A 23,034-nucleotide genomic window follows, 5' to 3' on the forward strand; every position below is an offset into this window, starting at 1 on the left:
GTGAAAATTTGTTCTGGAATTCCTCACACTGCTTAGTACATTTTCAGTATTTATATTGGAAATTTTGAATTCAAAAACTGCCTAGATCCTAAAATGTAGCAATGGCTTTCAAGCAAAATGAATCGAGCCTGAACTCAGCTCACATTCACCATGAAAACCAGTGCCAAGCAACCAGAACAACAAACTAAAACAGTCTTGGCTTAAATCCTTATGAGACATATAAAACGACACTGCAATAGTAAAACATAAAAGAAAACCAAGTGAAACGACACACTGCTACAACGTTTTCATTAACAATCAAAACAGTAAAACAAACGACTCCTTCTTGCTGCGTTTTGACTCAACAGCTACTTCAATTTGTCGTTGCACCCCGCCATCTGATTCTCTCTTCTTCCACAGCTCACAGCTTTTCATTAACCAAATAAAGATCACCTATCTAACACACCTCCTTGATCTTTTGTTTGGTAAACACTTAAACAAGATCTTAAAACTCAAACCTTTCACGATTAAGCCCTTTGGTAAAAATATCAGCAAGCTGATCTTCAGTTGAGCAGTACTTCAATTCAACTTCATTGTTCTTCACAACATCCCTTAAAGCATGAAATTTGACTCGAATGTGTTTAGTCTTGACATGATGCACTGGATTTTTTGCAATAGCAATAGCAGACTGATTATCAACATTAAAAAGAATTCCCTTATTTAGAACCACTCTCAAATCTGACAAAACTTTCCTCAACCATTGAGCTTGATTTGCTGCTGCTGCAGTGGTTATGTACTTTGCCTCAACAGAAGATTGAGCTACAATTTCTTGCTTTTTAGAATTCCATGAGAACACAACACTACCAAGAGAAAAACAATAACCACCTGTGCTCTTTGAATCATCCACAGAGCCAGCCCAATCACTGTCACTGTGCCTAACAACTTCAAAGCTTTCATCCTTCAAGTATCTTAGACCAAAATGAACTGTTCCTTTCACATATCTAATAACTCTTTTAACTCCCTTCAAATGATCCTGTGATGGAGATTGCATGAACCTTGAAAGAAGACAGGTTGCATACATAATGCTTGGTCTAGTAACCGATAAGTATAGTAGTGATCCTATCATACTTCTATACAACAGGCCACATGCATCACCAGAATCATCATTCTTACTGAATTTAGCACCAACAGTAAGTGAAGTAAGGACAGACTTACAATCATTCATATTAAACTTTTTCAGTAAATCTCGAGCATACTTGGCCTGATATAGACAGATTTCACCATCATTCTGCTGAACTTCCATGCTTGGAAAGCAAGACATTAATCCCAAATCTGTCATTTCAAAAACAAACATCATTTGAGCCTTAAAATTCATTAAATACTTCTCATCTGGACCTGTTATTAACAAGTCATCAACATATAAGGCAACTATCAGCTTAACAGAATTATCAACCTTCTGAACATACAAAGTTGATTCAGTTAAACTTCTATCAAATCCCAAACTTCTGAAATGCTGGTCAACTCTATCATGCTAGGCTTGTGGAGCTTGTTTAAGACCATACAAAGCTTTCACCAACTTGCAAACTTTAGTTTTTGAGCCTTTCAGGACATAGTCTTCTGGCTATTCCACATAGATGTCCTCTATCAATATGCCATTCAAGAATGCAGATTTCACATCAAGATGGCTTATCTTCCAACCTTGTTTAGTTGAAAATGGCACAAGTAATCTTATTGTGTCAAGCCTGGCAATAGGTGCAAATGTTTCAAAAAAATCAATGCTATAAGTCTGTGCAAACCTTTTTATAACCAGCCTTGCTTTGTACTTGTTTATTGTACCATCTGGGTTTAACTTTGTCCTGAACACCCATTTAACACCAATAACATTCTGATCCTTTGGCCTATCAACCAAATTCCAAGTGTTGTTCTTTAAAATCATACTCATTTCAGTATCTATTGCAGCCTTCCAATTTGCATCTGCAATGGCTTCAGCAAAACATGTAGGTTCTACCATAGCAACATTACATCTACTGTAGATATCAGCCAAGAACCTAGTTCTTCTGACTGCTAAATGTTCATCTTCAATGTCTTCAGTCTCACTAGCTTCATCATCAACTGATTTGCTAGACAATTCAACTAGATAAACTCTCTCAACTACATTTTTTTTTTCAAAATTCCATTTCTGCCTTTCATCAAACATCACTTCTTTGCTTATAAATAGCCTTTCAGACTTAACATCCAATAGTCTATATCCTTTGGAAACATCACTATATCCTAAGTGAATTGCTTGCAAAGCCTTCGGATTTAACTTAGACCTCTTCTCATCAGCAACCTTTGCAAAGCAAACACAACCAAAAGCTCTAAGATGAGACACTGTTGGCTTATGATTATACCACAGTTCATAAGGAATTTTTGATGCTAAAGCTTTAGTATAGGTATCATTTAGAATATAATTAACAGTATTCACTGACTCAGCCCAAAACCTCTTTGGTAAATCCATTTGAAACAACATGCATCTACTCATCTCCAAAAGAGTTCTGTTTTTCTTTCTGCTGTCCCATTTTGATGAGGACTGTAAGTCACAGTCAACTGATGCCTAACTCCCAAATTCTCTAAGAGCTTCTCAAACTCTGATGAAGTGAACTCTGAGTCATTGTCACTTCTCAGTGTTTTGATATGCAACTCTGTAAAGTTCTCAACTAACTTTCTGAACTTAACAAACTACTGCAAAGCATCTGATTTATGCACTAGGAAGTAAACCCAACAAAATTTGGTAAAGTCATCAATGAAAAGTAAAAAATACTTACTACCATTCAAAGATGCTTGTTTCATAGGACCACAGAGATCTGTATGAATGAGTTCCAATTTCTGCTGAGCTTTCCACCTTCTCTCCTTAGGATAGGGCTTTTTGCACTGTTTTCTAAACTGACAAACATCACACAGTTTCAAAGCCCTTTGTATACCAAGTAATCCATCTACCATACTTTTTGATGCCATCCTGACAAGTGAATTGTAATTCACATGTCCAAACCTCTTGTGCCACAACTCTGACATATTCACTTCACCATAGAAAGCATTATGCTTAGTTTCTATTAGATTCAATGGATAACATCTACTCTTCATAGCTACTGTTAGAATTTCAGCACCTATTCTATCAAAGATGGTCCAAGCTTTATCTTTAAATAACAACACATACTTGTTATCAGTCAATTGACCCACACTCAATAGATTTTGCTGTGCATCTGGTACAAAGTACACATTAGAAATAGACTTCAATCATTTTGGAGTTTTCACAGTAATAGTACTTACTCCAAGTATCTTTAAAAACATACCATTACCAATTTTCACCATAACATTAAAACTTTTATCAAGTTTACTAAACAGTTTCTCATTGCCTATAATATGGTTAGAACTACTATTATCAATCAACCAAGTATCAGTTTTAGCTGAACCAACTTCAACTTCAGCCATAAATAGTACTTCTTCAGACTCAATAACTTCCTCAGCTACTGCTGCTTTGTTATCTCCTTCAGCTTTCTTCACTTTGTAAACCCTTTTTACATGACCAAGCTGGTTACAACCTCTACACTTCACATGAGGTTTGTACCAGTAGTACTTAGGTGTATGATTGCTCTTTTTACAATGAGGACAAGGAGGATACTTGTCTTTCACTTTTCCTTGCTTATCATCACCTCATTTACTGTTCTTTTACTTCTTCAAACCCTTACCCTTGCTCCTTAAGCTTTTGGTCTTCGTAACTAAAGTATTTTCAACAAAAGCTTCACACTTGAGAGCTCTCCTTTGCTTTTGAGCAAACAAAGCACCAACTAGCTCATTAACAGAGATTTTAGTTAAATCTTTAGAGTCTTCCAAAGAAGACATCTTAGCTTCAAATCTTTTTGGAATACTGACCAAAATCTTGTTTACTACTCTCTTATCACTCATATCTTCTCCTAATTGTCTCAATTGATTAACCAACCTCAACAATTTGTCAATATAATCCTGAATACTATCTTCCTCCTTCATTTTCATAAGCTTAAACAGTCTAGACAAATTCAACACTTGCATAGTCCTAGTTCGATTATTACCCTGGTATTCCTTTTTCAAACTATCCCAAACAGGCTTAGGATCCTCATAATTCATAATTTTTGTAAATATAAATTTAGAAATAGCAGACTGTAAACAGATCAAAGCTTTGTACCTTTTAGCTACATCCTCATTGTGTTGTTTGATTTATGCCAAAGTAGGATTTGCATGCCTCAGCACAAAAGCTTCTCCAGACTCAATTGACTCCCACAGATCAAATGCTTTCAGGTACGTTCGCATCTTTACAGCCCAAAAAAGATAATTCACTCCAGAGAAAATGGGAGGTGAACCAGCATTGAAACCAGCTATTGCCATCGAATTTGAAGAAGATACACTCAATGATAGATGCTCAATTCACAGGTCCCTTAAGAATAAAAGCTCTGATACCATGTTAAACTTTATAAGTGTTTATGAATTCCAGAGAATAAGGAAAAAGAAGCAGAGAAAGGAGAATAAAAGTTCTAAACAGAGTAGTGAAAATTTGTTCTGGAATTCCTCACACTACTTAATACATTTTTAGTATTTATATGAGAAATTTTGAATTCAAAAATTGCCTAGATCCTAAAATGTAGCAACGACTTTCAAGTAAAATGAATCGAGCTTGCACTCAGCTCACATTCACCATGAAAACTAGTGCCAAGCAACCAGAACAATAAACTAAAACAGTATTGGCTTAAAGCCTTACGAGACATATAAAACGACATCGTAATTGTAAAACATAAAAGAAAACCAAGTGAAACGACACACTGCTACAACGTTTCATTAACAATCAAAACAGCAAAACAAACGACTCATTCTTGTTGTGTTTTGACCCCAACGACTACTTCAATTTGTCATTGCACCCCACCATCTGATTCTCTTTTCTTCCACAACTCATAGCTTTTCATTAACCAAATAAAGATCACCTATCTAACATGGAGAAGCCGATTTTGAAGAGGAAAATGAAAGCAACGAATGTGACATGGAAGTTGGGAATAAGAGAAAGGCCAAGGGAAGAATTGCTGAAATTGACAAAAATGCTAAGATAGAAAAGAAGTCAAAATGCATGAAAAATAACATGAACGATGGCACAAGCATGCCTCCGATGATTTGTTTACAAAATGAAGTTAGGGCTTTATGAAATTTTATCCACTAATAAATAGAACACAACCTTTCACTCACATAAGTGTCGTTTATCACCCTTTGGTTCCCAAACCAGTGTTATGCCACTGTAGTCTGAAACCATCGATGATTCTAAGCAAATGAATTTCAAATTTTCATTTTATCATTTAACTCTTCTAAATTAGTATCAGATGAACCTATTATAGTGTTCTGCCCAATTTCTAAGGCTATCAGTCCCATCTTTGAACAGTTAATGTTTATTCAAATTTTTAGATTTGTTCAAACAGTTATATTTATTCAAACTGTTAAATTTAAATAAAAAGACATATCTTTGTCTAGAAATAAAACTCTTTGATTTTGAAAATATTCAAAAACATCTTCATTGAGTCTTTTTTTTTCTTAATATTCTTCATATTACTATTATATTATTTTATTACAAAAAAACTCTATAAGAGTTTGATAATCTTGTTATATGTCGAAAAATATTTAGTAAATTGATTTCATCAAAGTAAAATGTAGTCTATCACTCGATTTCATTATATTTTTGAAATTTATCACCTATAACCCTGTTAGAATCTCAAAGGTTTTGTTATGCTTTCAGACTATTATCTAGTAAAGTCATGAAAGATAAAAGTGAAGAACCAGAGAAAGATAAAATGAGAGAGAAAATATAATTGGACTCAAAGTCTCTTTACAATCTTTGCATTCAATAATACCACAAATAAATATCATGTACATGAGAGGAAAAAAATTCAATAAGACTACACGTAAAATAAAATAATTGTGCATATTGTATGTCCTAAACCTTGTAACATAACCACCAACTTGTGAAACCCTACTTTTTGATTTAAGGTTAAATTTGTAACCTAACTTGGTGAGTTAATAATTTGGTGTTTTTGAATTTAAATTCTAAACTATTTTGACTTATAATTCATGTTTTGATAATCAAATGTGTTTGATTGAAAGTTGAGGCCATTGGAGGGTCAAATGGCATGATTTTGAACACAAAAACACCATTCTGGATCAAGTTCATCATATATCAATAGATCAAACCTAGAAAATTTTTTTAAAGAACATCTATCAATAGAAATGCTAATTTATCAATAGATGGCCAAATCTATCGATAGATAAGCCTGATTTATTGATAGATTGGGCCCAAACTAGAAAAAAATTGGACATTTTGATTTTTTCTCACTTATTTTAAGAGCTCTAAACTTTCAAACTTTTCTACATTTGGAGAAAACAAGATTTTTCCTTGAAAACCCAATCACCCTTTTCTCTTTTTCTCTCAAATCCCATCTTTTTCTCTCAAATCCCATCTTTAACAACATCAATAGATTTCAAGCTCCCAAAAGTCATTTCAAGCTTGGACTTTGATTTTAATGGATATTGGAAGGTAACTGTTTTAGACCTTTAAATTTAAGGTTTGATTTCTAAAAATTTATGGATTCTCATAAATTCATTTTACTTATGAAAACTTAGGTTTTGAATTGATTTTGGACTCTCAAGCCCATTAAGGTAAAGTTGCTTAAACTCTAGCTAGTAGGGGGCTTAAATCCTTTAGTTAAAGTTAGATTAGCTACTGATTATTGAGTATAAGTTGCTAGAAAATATTTGTGGAAGGATTAGACGATTATTAGTCTAAGATTATGTTATAGAACCAAGTACTAATTATGGAAAACTTCATGATAAGTGTTGTGGAGTTTGAATTTTTAGAGAATTGAGTGTTCAACAAAAGGTGCTAGAGAGTAAGGCACGTTTCTTTGAGGTGGGTAGATGTGGTGTTTTTAATTATTTTAGTATAATTAAGCATGTCTATTCTACAACCTTACATATAAATGAATTTCAATAAGTTGTGCTGTGAATAAAGGTTTTCAAGTATGTTTTGATGAAAACTATAAACTAAGTATATGTAGTCTATTATGTATTAGTTTTGAGCATGGGGAACAAGCCTTTCAAAGTTTTGTCATCTCAAACATTTCATTTGTCTATGATTAATGAATGCTTGATGGTTTTAAATGTTAATGTGAGAAATAATTGCTCCTTAGTGAGGTCATGGTATTTATAGTCATTTATCTCATAGTTGTGGATAAGTTTAATTGACTCAGGTTATGTTATATCTCAACCTCTTTATATGTTGGAGAGTGGATTCACCCTTTCATTTGATTGAATTTTAAATAATGAATTGTTGTATTGTGATTGGTGGAGCCTATCGGGATAAGGACTAGTAGCTAGTGTGGGTATTCGCTAGCCATTGTGCATAATGAGTTACAGCTTGAACCAGTAGAGGTAATTTCTCGAGATTCGTTGGATATTGGTAGCTAATGGAGTTTTACCTTTTTTTATGAATGGTTGTCGGCTATAAGCAATGGACTATTATAGCAAGTGTGATAACACTTGGTGATTTGGTTATCCTAAGGTTAGTGCTTCACAAATTTGATTGCGTTGATGTCTAATGTGTTAGATTTAGACTACGTATATTGCTTGATATGTTGAATTCATATCATGGATGTTGCCTATTTGATCATTGAATGATGATTATTTGATTATGGATAAATAATAGTCTTGGTTGAGGTACTAGTGAAGAGTTCTAGGCTAAAAAAGTGTGTTCTATGCCTAATCTATTGATACATGGAACTAATGTATCGATGGATACAACACAAAACCATTGAAAATATTACATGGACCTAATGTATTGATAGATCAGGCTTATTTTGAAATTTAAATTGTTTCAAAAGGTTTTCTAAAGATCAAAATGAGTTTGATTTGAAACTGAATTGTTGGCAACTTTGATTTATGTTTCAAACCCTTTTAATTTAATGATTAACTCGATTTTTCCTAAATTATCTGGAAGTGCTTTCCAAACTTTGAATGTTCTTTAAAGGCTTACAAACTATTTGCAAACTATGTTTTATAAGGTATTTTGTTATCCTTGTATCATTTGAAAGACAACGGTCTTAGAGGTTGTATGGACGTATGTTCCTTGATTCGTTTAAAAGATAACGGACTTGGAAAGTATAAGATTATTTAGTCCATGATCCATTTGGAAGATAATGGACTTGGAGACCATGTGGATATTTGATACGTTTAGCTAAATGGGATTGTTTATGATTACGCCTAGAGAGGCGGGTGATGATTTAGGATCACGCTTGGAGAGGCGAGTGTTATATTATGGTTATGTCGAGTAAGGTAGGTTTTGCAAAACATTGTTAATGTTTATTGCATATTTACAAAAATGTGATTTGTTAAATACTCTTCTCTATTAGTTTGTTCTCTCTTCCCGTATTTACTCATGGAGTTATTTATAATTCACACATGTAAGATACACTAGTTATTTCATATAAATAGATTGCTTGGCTTGTTGTTTTTTGAGGGGAGTTACTTCTATAGTTAGTTTTGGAGTGGTCATCAAGGCATTTAGTAGGCATCAGCCCTTTTACTCTAATTCATACTCTGTTGGGTATGGTCTAATAGTCCAATCTTTATATTTGACTGTTATGGATTATGATTTTGCTTTATCATGTAATAATTGATATGATGGATGTTTGCCACAAAATGACTTATGCTTTGTATTCATTACAGGATGGCCTATACATTGGTATATGACATATGTTGCTTCCACATTATGAGCACATGAGTATGCTGGATTAATATGATATTTCTATTATATGATATAATCATATTCTTATATCTGTTTATATATGATTCCATGGTGATGATTACTATGAGGCACATATAGTTATTGGTTTGTTGTTCATCATTAGGCTTGCATAGGTAAAGAGGGTCACTCTCATCGATACCCTTGCACCAGTCATACCTCGGATTTGGGTCATGATACTATTTAACCACAAAATGTGGCTAATACAGACCCACTACTCAACACGACAATAACTATAAAAGAGAAAATAAACCGACATTAACTATTAAACTTAAACAACTGAGAATAAACTGAAGAAGCCAACCAAAATAAATGAGTCACATGGCCAAAAGCACGAGACATCTTCTGCTTTGTTTAAATCGAGTCTTGGCGCAAATTAACTCCTGGTCTCTGGTTTTTCAAGTCAAATCTCATTCTTCAACACCTTTAGCATATCAATGATAAGGGCAAAAAATCTTTTAAAAAATGACATTGATACACGTCTTGAAATCTTTTCTTAATATTTTTTATTTTCCAATCCTGTGTCCCAACAATTTAAAGGTTTTATTTTCGTTTAACAGTGGTCGTTGCATGTGGAACACTAAAGAAATTGGTTTTTGACTTTGTGAAATTGGACTCATTGGATGTTGACAAACAAAAATTGATAAACTGGTTTTTCATTGGATTACCAAATAAGTTTTGTTTTCTTTGTTAAATTGATTTGCATGAATTATCTAGATTTTTGATTGTTGCATATTTGAATAAAGCTATGTGATTACAACTATGCATCTTTTAACTATAAGATGATTGATAAAATGAATATGCATGAATCTATTGTTATGTCTTCGAACATTAATAAATTATCATCATCATAAAGAGATTTCTAGAGAACCTTAAAACATAAAAGGAAGATTTGTCTCTTCAAGAGTTTATGAGTCATCTTCAAATTAAAGAGCAGTACCACAATGAACATGAGAAAGACTCAAGAGTCAATGTTCATGAGATAGAGGAAGAATAATTCGTCAAATCTATAAAGAAGAAAAAACTTTTTGCTAATGCCTAAAAATTCAAGAAAGAAAAGGTGCATGTTTCCATTATGAAAAACAAAGTCTCTTAAAGAAAGACTATTATTTCTTCAAGAAAAAGAAAAATGCATGAGTAGAAACAAGATAAAATTTTATTGCAATAAGGCATGGTGTTATACAAAGTATGATTGAAACGATAAGTCTGTTACGTCCAACGGACAAATATTTGTGAAAAAGAATTACGTGAATAAAGGCATCTATATAATTATTTTATTAGTAAGTAAATAAAATAGTTGCTCTACTTATATGATTTTCTTGATTAATGGTATCATAATTTATGATATGTAAATTATAAAAGAATGCTTCCTTTGTGATTTTCGGAATTAATTCTAGATATTTGATAAAATTATAGAAAATTGTAAAACTTGCAAGCTTATTGCGATCATTAGAAATTCATTTTTTTAATGTTGGAATTGGTGCATAATACTGTATTTAGTTTATATAGTTCACTTGCAATAGGAGGAAAGAGATATTATGTGATATTTATTAATGATTATTCAAGAATTTTCTACATGTATTTGTAGCATTCTAAAGATAAAGTAATTAATAAATTTAAAATTTTCAAGTTAAAAATTGAATTACATTGTGAGTTTTTATCAAGTGCTTAAGAACAACAAAGATGGAGAATATTACTAGCTACAAGCAAAAAAGGTTCAATTTGAGTGGGAATATTTTCCTAGCCTGCACGTAAGTTATTACCTTACGAGAGAATAAATACTTAATTATCCCTTCCTAATTAGGATGGGCTCTTGCATGAAAATAAATGTGTCAAGTGTGTGTGAAGGAACATACTAACCTTTAAACACTTGCCTAGTAACCCCTATCCTAAAAGCTCCACATTTATTAAAAATAGTAAATAAATGATAATAAACTAAAATAATCAACATATGAATAAAGGAAATGAATAAAACAATGTTATTTAAGTTTAAGGGAAAAAGAGTGAAATATTGAATTAACACTAATTATTTAAGACTTAGGATAATATATGATTAGTTCTTGACTCGACTCTCAAGAATCTCCATTGGAGTCACCAAGGTATTGCAACGTGTAGGTCCGTGAACCCAATTGCCTTGATGTAGGTTAGGGAGTCGCCACCAATCTTTTTTATATAAGTATGATTGGCCACCTAATTGAACCTATCCTTCTTATTGAGATTGTAAACTTGTATTAGGTTCATTAAAAAAGTTAAGATAAGGTCTACGTAATCAAATTAAGGTTCGGTAATACGGTTACGTGAAGAGAGGTTTTAATATCCCATGACATCAGTTCAAAAAACAATATCAAATAATCTTATGTTATCTTAATTTAGCCTTAATTAATAATTCTAGATTTCATACTTATTTGTATTTCCCTTAATTTCTATTTATTGTTTATTATTATATTTTTTATTTCTATCCGTTATTAGACATCGAGGATTTTTACTAAGCCTTCTCAACTCTCTCATAAGGCTTTAGAGATTCTTCGCATGTCGAGAATATTCGAGAAAACATGTTTATTTCCTTGAAGGGCTCCGTTATCGAGCTTATTTGATGTTTCACAAGAAGGAGTCTTAATTTTAAACTTTATATTATTTTTAATCTTTTATTATTTTTATAATTTTAATATCTCATTTTTATAACTTTTTTTTGCAAGAACTGTCAATGTTAATACATAAATGAAATTCATTATATTAAAAATTTTTCTAAATTGAATCTGATTCTCTTTTGACATTACAGAAAATTGAACATCGCAATTTAATGTTAGATCCAAACGCCCGATTACTACGAGATATTAAGAAATTTAGTCATCGAGACTGGAATTGCACTCTCACTCACATCCATCGTGAAGCTAATCAGTGTGCCAATTGGATGGCCACTTATTATGAAGACCTCTCTTTAGGGTTACATATCATTGAATCTACACCAGAAGGAATTCTCACTTATCTTTTAGCAGACAATTTGTGAGTTTGTTGGCCTAGAATGATGTAATTTTTCTATGTTTTTCCAAAAATATATATAAAAAAAATTTCTAAATTCACCCAATGCTTTGATGGAATTTAAGAATTTTCCCTCATCTAGATAATTTCTGAAGAAACTTATTTTTACAATTCTCTCAAGAAAACCCCATCTTCTAAACCGAATTAGTATTAATTATGCACATGATAAAATCATCAAATGAGTGTAATTTTTTTATTTTATTAAATGCTCCTTACTCCTATCCTTTACCAAAACGACGTAATCTCCTCCTAACTAACCCTAGCCTGAAGTATATAAACCTCTCCTTTCCTCTAAGTCTCTACTTCCTTTTTCAACCCGTATATAAGCCTCTCTTCCTCTCTTTTTCTAGTTCTTCTTTCAACCGAACCCTTTCTTTCTCTCTCTTTTTCTTCTTCTTTCAACCCAATCCGACGCCTTTCTTTTCCTCCTTTTTTTTTTTCTTCTTCTTAACCGGTATCTTATCTATTTTTTTTTAATTTTCAAGGTTTTTTTTTTATTTATTTGCTTATTTTCGGGTGCCTATCGAAGATGTTTTCTCTCAAAAGCATCCCTTCAACTACATCAGTCCTATCAACATATTCGACTTTCACAGCATTAGCCATGCTGGTTCGAAGTGTGGTTAGCGATGTGAAGGCCATAATCAGCCAGCTCATTCCAGAACGACTCCAAACAATATTACTGTCCAAACTTGGTCTTTTTTCAAATCCATCTTCCCAAATGACTCTCCTCATTGATGAGTCTGATGGGTTCTCCATCAATGAACTGTACGAAGCTTCCGAAACATACATACGGACTAAAATCACTACTTCTATGCGGATGCTTAAGGCTTCCAAAGCCCCACGAGACAAGACGATCACTGTAACCGTAAACAAAGGCGAAAAGGTTATTGACATATTTGAAGGAATCCAACTCAAGTGGGAAATTACTTGTGCTGAGACGAATGACAATTATCGAGGCAAGTCTGAAAAAAGAGCAATTGAGCTCAGTTTTCACAATAAATTCATGGAAAGAGTACTAAGTTCCCACTTGCCATATGTAATGGAGAGATCAAAAGCCATTAAAGAAGAAAATAAGGTGGTGAAGCTTTTTTCGCAGGGAGACTTACGTGGTATAGACATGGATGGAGAATGGGGATCAACCAATCTTGACCATCGAGCCACTTTTAATACATTGGCGATAGATCCTAGCCTCAACAAAGAGTTAATAGACGATTTGGACCGATTCGTTAGAGGAAGAGATTTCTATAGAAGAGTTGGAAAAGCGTGGAAACGTGGGTATTTGCTCTATGGCCCTCCAGGAACTGGCAAGTCAAGCTTGATTGCTGCCATGGCCAACTACCTAAAGTTTAATGTCTATGACTTGGAACTTGCGAGTCTGTGCAGGAATTCAGATCTTCGAAGATTGTTAGTTTCTACCAAAAACCGATCAATAATTGTGATGGAGGATATTGATTGCAGCATTGAGCTCCAGGATAGAGTAGACGAGAGATGTAACCAGGGTAACAACCAGGTGAGATTGCAAGATTAAAAGTGTTTCATGCATAAATATTGATTGTGGTATTTAGACACAATTAATCCACCTTCCAATTTTTAGAATTCAAAGGGCATTTCAAGAGGAAGTTCTAACTCTACTTACGACTTTTCTTTACCCTTACCCTAATTCATGAACATTAGAGGACAGCGGCTTAGGGAAACCATAAGAAGTTTTAATAAGCAAAATTCTAACTATAGATTTTTTGACAACTACATGTAAACAAGTTTCTGCATAATTCACTATTATATTAGACATGCACATAATCCAAGGTACAGTTTTCTCTCTTGTTTTCGGTCAATGGACCCTGCTGTTACTTCGATGCCTGCTGCTTGCCTCTCACTTCCAAAAAGGAATAATTAAAGTGACAAGAAAACTACACCTGGCATGATATTTTATTAGATAACAAATTTGCCAGTTCCATACATTACTAAGCTGTTGTTAATTCCATGTGACAGTTAACTCTATCCGGATTGCTCAACTTCATTGATGGCCTATGGTCAAGCTGTGGCGATGAGAGGATAATAGTCTTTACAACCAATCACAAAGACAAGCTAGACCCTGCTTTGCTAAGGCCAGGTCGCATGGACATGCACATCCACATGTCCTATTGCACTCCTAGTGGATTCAGGATCCTTGCTTCAAACTATCTTGGCATCACCAGTCACAAATTTTTCACCCAAATTGATGAACTGATGATGGAAGTGGAGGTAACTCCAGCAGAAGTTGCAGAAGGGCTCATGAAAAGTGAGGATGCTGATATTGCCCTTGGAGGACTCATCAAGTTCCTCCAGAACAAGAAATTGGGATCTGGGAAATTGGATTCTGATGGTGGAGAAGCCGATTTTGAAGAGGAAAATGAAAGCAATGAATGTGGCACAGATGTTGGGAATAAGAGAGAGGCCAGGGCAAGAATTGCTGAACTCGACAAAAAATAATAAGATAAAAAAGATTTCAACATGCGTGAGATTCATGAACGATGCACAAGCATGGCCTCAGTGATTTGCTAACATTTGGTATATAAGTGAAAATGCTGATTAAAATACTATAAAATAAATTTACAAGTAGTTTATTGAGAATGTGATGTGAATAAATATGAAAATGCAAGTTTAGTATATTTATAATTTTTTATTATAAATTTTTATGTAATATCATTCTTTCAATAAATCTAGCTATTTAATAAATTTTTTAGACACTTTAATAGGTTGATTACATATATACTCTTTAATTCATAATTTGAAATTTAAATTTATACAAAGAAAGATCAAATTAATTTCATATATTTTATTTTTATTTCTTATTATAATAGAAATTTTTGTGTATAAGTTTGTATTTTTTTATATAATTCAAAAGCTTATAGTTCTATATTTGACATGCGAAGTTTTCTTAAAACATAATTTCCATATGTTTTATTTTTTTTTCATTTTTTTTATAAAAAATTTTCTAAATGTTTTTAAATACTATTAAATAGCAATTATTATTACATTCCATAAATTACACTTTCATTTTTAATTCTTAGTCAACTTAAATATAAAATTTGAAATTTATAGTAATAAGGAAAAAGGAGATGGTAAATCAAATTTTTTAATTTTGTAAAGTGGGAAAGCAACATTACATTGGTTTTGCAACGTAATGTGATTGTAGTGTAATGTTACATTATATTAATTTTTTTTCTTACCAAATATTATAAAATAAGGTAAAATACCCTCACATTCTTAAGTTTTGACCATAATTTTACGCAGGTCCATTAGTATATTATAAAATAGCCCTTAATTAATTATTAGTATTGAAAATAGACAATGCGTCCTAAAAGAATATCTTTCTTTGAACACATAAGTCCAGTCATTAATCAATCGTTAATGTTTTCATTAGTTTGATAACGTGATAATGTTTTTAGGATAATTTTTTCATTCATTAATTTTAAAAATTACCACTATATAAATTATAATCTTTTACTTTTAATTTTTTTTCTTTTTTATTCAAAAAAATTTTCTTTCTATTGGTCGACCATCTCGCGGCTAGATTTGATCGGGAGTGCCAAATCCCGCTTGATGATCGGTGCTTCCTTGGGGAGCACTGATCTTGTGCTCCCTTAAGGAGCTGAGACCAGTGCTCCCCAAACAAGCTGATTTGGTGCTCCCTTAAGAAGTTGAGACTAGTGCTTCTTAAGCGAGCTGATCTAGGGAGCACCACCGAATTTGGCATTCCACGGTGAAATCCGACCGCAAGGTGGCCAATCGATGTAAAGGAGTGTTGACAATCGGCTTGAGAAAGGAAAATAGTTGAAAAAGAATAAAGGCATTTTAGACATTTCATATTTAGTTATTAACGTCATTTACACATTGGGGCGAAATGTCTATTTTGAAAACTAATGGACCTGTGTAGAATTATGATCGAAACTTAGGGAGGTCAAAGTATTTTACCCTATAAAATAACTTTACCACTCCTGTTCAAAGAATGTTAGTACTTCCCTCAGTATCAAACGTCCCCTCAAGGTTTTTTGAAATTTTATCTATTAATAAATAACACATAGCCCTTCACTCACATAAGTGTTGTTTATCACCTTTGGTTTCCAAACAAATGTTGTGCCACCGTAGTCTAAAAGCTTCAATGATTCTAAGAACATAATTTTAAATTTTCTTCTTAGCATTTAACTCTTTTAAACTAGAATCAAATTAACCTACTATAGCATTTTACCCAAATTCTACCAATGCAAGTTTACCTGTTGATGCTTGAGTTACTAGTCCCATCTTGGGCACTTAATTCCACAATTGTGTGCAATTTATTTAATAGGGACATAAAAAGTCACGAAAGTTATTAAGTCCAATTGATATTTGTTGAGAGAATAAGGGAATATTGTTGGATATTTTCAATAACAATAGTTTGAGAGACAGTTCTAAATTGGAAAAAATGAATGAAAGAAATCTATTGAATAGTTATGTTTGTTCAAATAGTTAAATCTATTGAAACAATTATCTTTATTCAAAAAGTTATGTTTGCACAAAGAAACATATCTTTATCAATAAAGAAGACTCTTTAATTTTTTTGAAAATATTCAAAAATAATTTCATTGTTTCTGAATATATGTGTGAATGTCCATTTTTTAGCAATCCAAGAGTTCAAACCAAGCCAGATAGCCAAGATAGGTCAAATAGTTCAGCAGGCCAGACATAGGGTGTAATTTGATTTGAACTCTTATGTTTGATTATATATATAGATTTGGATGGAGATTAATTTGTATTAAGATTAGGATTTAATCCATATAAATAAAATCCATTGGCATTTACATTCCTAAATAAGATCTTACCCTATTGATACTTTTTTATGATATTTGTTCTTTCAAGTTATATTTCGTATCATGTTATCAACACAATTTTCTAATTTCTCAAGTTTTGGTATCATTTAGTTTTCATCATCATCTCAAAGTTGAAGTTCAATTTCTTCAAGCTTCAAGGATTTTAATGGTTGACCTTTGATTTTTGATTTTAGCAAATCAAGTAAGTAACTTGAAATCTTTTTGGTGTCTTTATTCCTTGAGATTCAACCTTAATGTGAATTTTACTATCAAGTAGTATTTATTATATTTTGTCCTTTAATTTATTAAATCAGATTGAGCATGAAAATATATAAAATTATATTTCTTTGTTCTAGTTTTGGAATATGATTTGCTCAATATATGATTTATTTGTTGAGCTTCAACTATGATTTTGCCTAACATATATAAAATTTATCTTTGATAGTATGAGATTTTGCATAAAGCATTTTTGAATTGAATATATGAAATTGACTTTGTATGATATTTATTTTATAACAAGTGAAAAATACTATACTTTAGGTAATCTAAAAATACATTTTGTTTTAGATTTCATGTCTTTTTATAGTTGAGAAAAATAATGAGTTACTAAATGAAAAATCATGAACCCCATCCATTCTCCGGAGTAAATGCAACATCACTTAATAATTATGGCCATGGACATGAAAAAGATCGTCATAATTATTGCAATTATGATAGTTATACTAATTAATATTCTAATAATAAGAATACTTTTACTCATGAAAAGTGGATAGATACTTTTAACTATTAGAAATTGATGGTTATGTGGATGGATACTTTTAACCATCGAAAGTGGTGAATGGATAATTTTAACTATTAGAAGTGAATGAATACTTTTAATTACCAAAAGTAGTAGTGGATACCTTTAACCACAAGAAGTGGTAGATGAATACTTTCAACCAACAGAAGTAGATGAATAATGAGATATAAAAAAAAAAACAAAAATGGATAGAATAAAAGGAATATAGAAAATGTTTCTTATCGATGTGGCATGAAAGGCTATTGGTCATTTATTTGTTGTACATCAAAATATTTTGTTGAATTTTATCAAACATCACTTAAAGATAAAAAAAAACATCAAAACAAATTTTGTTCAAAATGATTTTAACCATAGCCAAGTTGATATAACACTTCTAGATGTTGTTGATTTTCTTGTTCATCCTGATTGAGGAATTGATCATCTGATCGGTGATGGAAATATCCAAGAATGAATTTTTTTAATAGTTTATTGGTGTGTTTTAGTATAACTCTATTATAACGATGTTTTTATATGTTCTCATTATATTTAAATGATATATTCTTGTTATGTGTTTTAATAATAAATTCTATATTTAATGTTTACTTATGTTAACTTGCAAGTTTCATATATATATCTTATTTCAAAATATGAATATTCATTTGGTTAGATCCAAGATTAATGATGTAGATATATTTCTAACAGACAGTGCTACAAAGCACATTATATTTAAAGATAATAAATATTTTTCTTACTTGACAATAGAAGAAATCAGTGTCAATACAATATCTAGTTGTGCAAGATTAATTGAAGTTTTGAAAGAATCAATATTTTATTATCCAGAAGAGCAAGGTTTATAATAGAGGATGCATTATTATTTTTAATAAGTTCCAAAGAAATTTATTAGGTTTGCAAGATATTCATCTGAATAGATATCATATTGAAACAACGAATGAAAGAGACACTTAATACTTCTATTTTACATCTATTATCTCGTGTTAGAAGTGTGTGCTAAAAAAATTATCCACTTTGTTCTTTAGATTGTATTGCACAAATATTAAAATTATCGAAACTTATGTTATAATAAATCAAAAGTTTACTAATGATTTTAATATTTGACATAATCAGTTAGATCATCCCAGATTAATAATGATGCAAAAAAGTTATTGAAAATTCATGTGGTCATCCATTGAAAAACCAAAAGATTTTTCAATCTAATGAACTCTCACGTGTTTGTTGCTCTCAAGGCAAATTAATTATAAAAGCATTACCAGCCAAAGTTGGGACTGAATCCTTTATATTTTTTAAACATATTCAGGGTGATATATGTGGATCTATAAATCTACCTTGTAGACCATTTAGATATTTTATGGTTTTAATCGATACATCGACTAGATAGTCACATGTGTACTTATTATCAACTTGCAATTTGACATTTGCAAGATTACTCGTCCAAATCATTCATTTGCGAGCACATTTTCCTGATTATGAAATTAAAACTATTCATCTTAATAATGCTGGAGAATTTGTATTTCAAACCTTTAATGAATATTACATATTAGTTGAAATAACTATTGACCAATTTGTTGATCATATTCATACACAAAACAGTTTAGTAGAAACGTTTATTAAACACTTCCAATTGATTGTAATATCATTGCTTATGAAAATCAAACTCCCTATTTCTATTTGGGGCTTGTCATTTTGTATGTAGCAGCACTTGTATGCATTAAGACAACAAGTTATCATAAATTATCGCATATACAATTGGTTTATAGTCAAGAACTAAATATTTCTCATTTAAACATTTTTGGATGTGCAGTACATGTCCCAACTGCTCCACCACAACCACAAAAATAGATCCTCAACGGAGGTTAGGAATATATGTTAGATACGAATCTCCATCTATAATTAAATATTTAGAACTATTAATGGGAAATTTATGCATGACAAGATTGGTCAATTGTTATTTTGATGAAATAGTTTTTTTCAACATTAAGGGGAGAAAATAAGCACTAAAAAAAAGAAATTTATTAGAATGCATTATCATTATATAGTTTTGATCCTCACACAAATCAATGTGAATTTGAAGAGATCTCAATAAATTATGTCATGATTAGAGATGGAACCGAAATGAAATAAACCTTGACGATATTCTTGCATATAATATAGTGCTCAATATTATAAAAAAATGAGAATTATGAACCTACATCTATTGAAGAATGTAGACATAAAAATTATTGATAAATGTGAAAAGACGCAATTAAGGTGAAATTAAATTCACTTACAAAACGTGAAGTTTTTGGACTGTAGTTCGTACACCAAATGATGTCACATTAGTGAAATATAAATAGATATTTGTGTGTAAACAAAATGAGAAAAATGAGATTGTGAAATATAAAGCACGACTTGTCGTACAAAGTTTTATCCAAAGACCTAGTATTGATTATGAAGCGACATATTCTCTTGTGGTGGATGCAATTAAATTTTTATATTTAATTAGTTTGACAATACATTAAAAGATTGAAATACATTTAAAGAATGTAGCTACGACCTATTTATATGACCCACTTGATTTTGATATATATATATATATATGTATCCCTAAAGGATTTAAGTTGCTTGAAGCACAAAATTTAAATTTCGTGAGAAATTGATTCGATCAAATTAAACAAATATGTATATGAATTAAAGCAATCCAAACGCATGTGGTATAATTGCCTTAATAAATATTTTTTCAAAAGAAAGTTGTAAAAATAATTCTATATGCCCAAATGTTCTTATAAGAAGATTTGGATATGAATTTGTCGTAATTGTTATTTATGTTGATAACCTGAATATTAAAGAAAAAATTTGAAATGAAAGACATTCAAAAAACAAAGTTTTGTTTAAGTCTTCAGATTGAGCACTTGATAAATGAAATTTTTGTCCATCAATTAAATTCTATAGAAAAAAGTGCTATAACGATTTTATATGGACAAAGCACATCAATCAAATTGTTCAATAAATTGATTTCATCGATGCAAAATGTAATCAAACATTAAGCTTCATTGTATCTTCGAGGTTTATCGCCTATACAATCTTTTTGCACACTAATAGTTAGGACGATTACAACATTTAAGAAAATTGACATTGATACATGGTACTTTTGGTTTTTCCAATCTTATATTCCCACAAACATATATCTTAAATCTAAAACACTAGAAACAGAACCTAATAAGTTGGTGAGAATGGGAGTTAGTGATTAGATTTTGCAAAGAGAACAAAAAAGAAGCATTACAGAAAAGGATGAAAGGAAAAATAGATGTGATAAACAATACATATTGAAAATTGCCCAAGAAACAACAAAGATAAAATCCAGAGAAATCAAGCAAACAACAAAACACAAGAATTTACATGATTCGACCTCTTGTCTAAATCCACAGAGTGAAACCGTTCTTCTATTATTGTGAAATTAAAGTACAATAAATTGACTTTTATGTATCCCCAAACCAACCTAAGATCCATTGCACACTCTTTCTCAATAACCTCCCAAGAACACTCATCTAAACCACTCAAGCTCCACCTAGAGCAAAAGATAGAGTTACAAGGTATTCTTTCTTTAAAGCTCTCAAAGGCACTATTTGCAATTTTAAAACCTAGATATCCACTTTTATAATATAAAAGTCTAAAGTAGAATGAGATTAAGATTTGATGTGGAACAAGAAGTTTAAAACCATATAACTTGTAAAGCCCGACCTTATAAAATACTATTCATGACATACATATGATGATAGCATGATTGCATGCTAGGAGAGTCCTGAAAAATTTACAAAAGTCGGTATTGTACCTAGAGGTACAACAAAGTTTATTCAATCCTCGAACTAGATCAAATAGGAATTTTAAGGTGAGATTAAGAGTTTCACAGTTCATGGATGACTTAAAATGGTAATTTGGAGTTTGAGGATCAATTTGGAGTCAAATCAGAATTTTCACTAACTAGGGGCAAAATGGTCATTTGCCACTTGGGGACAAAATGAAAATTTTAGAAAAAAATTTTTTGACCCCATTTGACTTATTGGAGTATGATTTGAGGTTTAGAAGTGAAAAATTTTAATTTCGGTATAATTTAGAGTATAAGGGTAAAATGGTAATTTTACCACCTCAGGGGAAAAATGGTAATTTTACCACCTCAGGGGAAAAATGGTAATTTTACCACCTCATGGGTAAAATTGTAATTTTCCACCACCAGGATATTTTTCTAGCACATGATCTTCCTTTATCTTCATCTTTGACCCTTAACTAAACATGTGGTGGAGATAAAATGTTTAAATTTTTAAAATTTTAAAAATGGACCAATTAGAAAATGTCATGTGTCAAGTTTAGGATATTTTATTATTTAACTTAAAAATCAGCACAAATCAGCCCATTATTCCCCAAATATTCGGCCAAGCAAGGAAGAGAGGGAAAGAAAGGAAAAGCAAAACCTAGGTGAGGAATTTCAAGAGAAAAAGTGTGAAAAATCAAGGAAAACAAGTGAAAAATGTAGGATTTTTCAACTTAAGCTTGAAATTTATTTTTCTTAAACATTTCTCTTCATTTTCCTTGCTCAAATTGCATGTTTTTATGATGAATTGTTGGCTGATCAAAATGGGTTAGGAGAGAGAAAGTTGTTGGATTTATTTGATTTTAATTTATGTTAGTGCTTTTAGTTAGTTTAGCATATTTAGAAACAAAACAACAAGAAAAGAATTTATTTTCTTCCACAACCATTAATGGCTGAATTTACCATGTATTGAGTGAGGATGAGTTTGATTTTTATTCTAGTAGAATTGGTTAAGAAATGATGAATTATGAGCCTAGAAAAATAATGGGAATTTTGGGAGCAAAAATACGAATTTTTACCCACTAGGGGTATTTTCATAATTTACTATTGAGACTGATAATTTGCACCAGACTGAGGGACATTAAGTTAATGTAGGTGCAATTGAGGTATAGAAACTGAAAAGAATTAAATTGGAGTTTAAACGGACGCGTTAGGAATTTAATCGGGTGATAAGACGAATTAGGCCAATACTGAGTTTAGATAGTTACTAGTGCATTTTTGCATTCCATATCATGCATTGGTAGTCGAAATTAGTTTAATTTTGATTTAGTACCAACTTGGTGAAATTCTCGATTTTGTACTATGTCAAGGTGGTGAGTCCTCCGATAAAGGCAACGAAATTGCATCCGAGGACCAGTAGACAGAGTGCTTCGAAAGTCTGCATTCTAGATATTGTGAGTAAACTTACTATCATTTTAATTATCTAGGGTGGTTTTTAGATTCTTTCATGAATTCTATGGAAAAATAAATTTAAAAAGGTAAATTTTCATGTTTTATGAATAAATGAGTTTCAATGAAATTAATTTATAAATTGTTTTGGAATTAATAATGATTTTGAAAAATAGAGTACACGGAGACTATTAATTGTGGTAATTTGATTGTTTAAATTGACTGGCTTATGATAAATCGAGCATGATTGGCTAGTTGGCAATTGTATTGAAATGCGAATTGTTTGGTTGCCTTGAAAAACTGCGAATTACAAAATTAC

The 23,034-nt window shown here is 31.4% G+C and overlaps 1 pseudogene; it reads left to right on the forward strand.

Moving 5' to 3' along the window:
• Positions 1–12,389: 12,389 nt before the first annotated feature.
• On the forward strand, positions 12,390–14,329 carry LOC108660716 (AAA-ATPase At3g50940 pseudogene; annotated as a pseudogene).
• The last annotated feature ends 8,705 nt before the right edge of the window (positions 14,330–23,034 follow it).

This window comes from Theobroma cacao, chromosome 2, assembly GCF_053813885.1.
Source record: "Theobroma cacao isolate CCN51 chromosome 2, ASM5381388v1, whole genome shotgun sequence".
Lineage (NCBI taxonomy): Eukaryota > Viridiplantae > Streptophyta > Magnoliopsida > Malvales > Malvaceae > Theobroma > Theobroma cacao.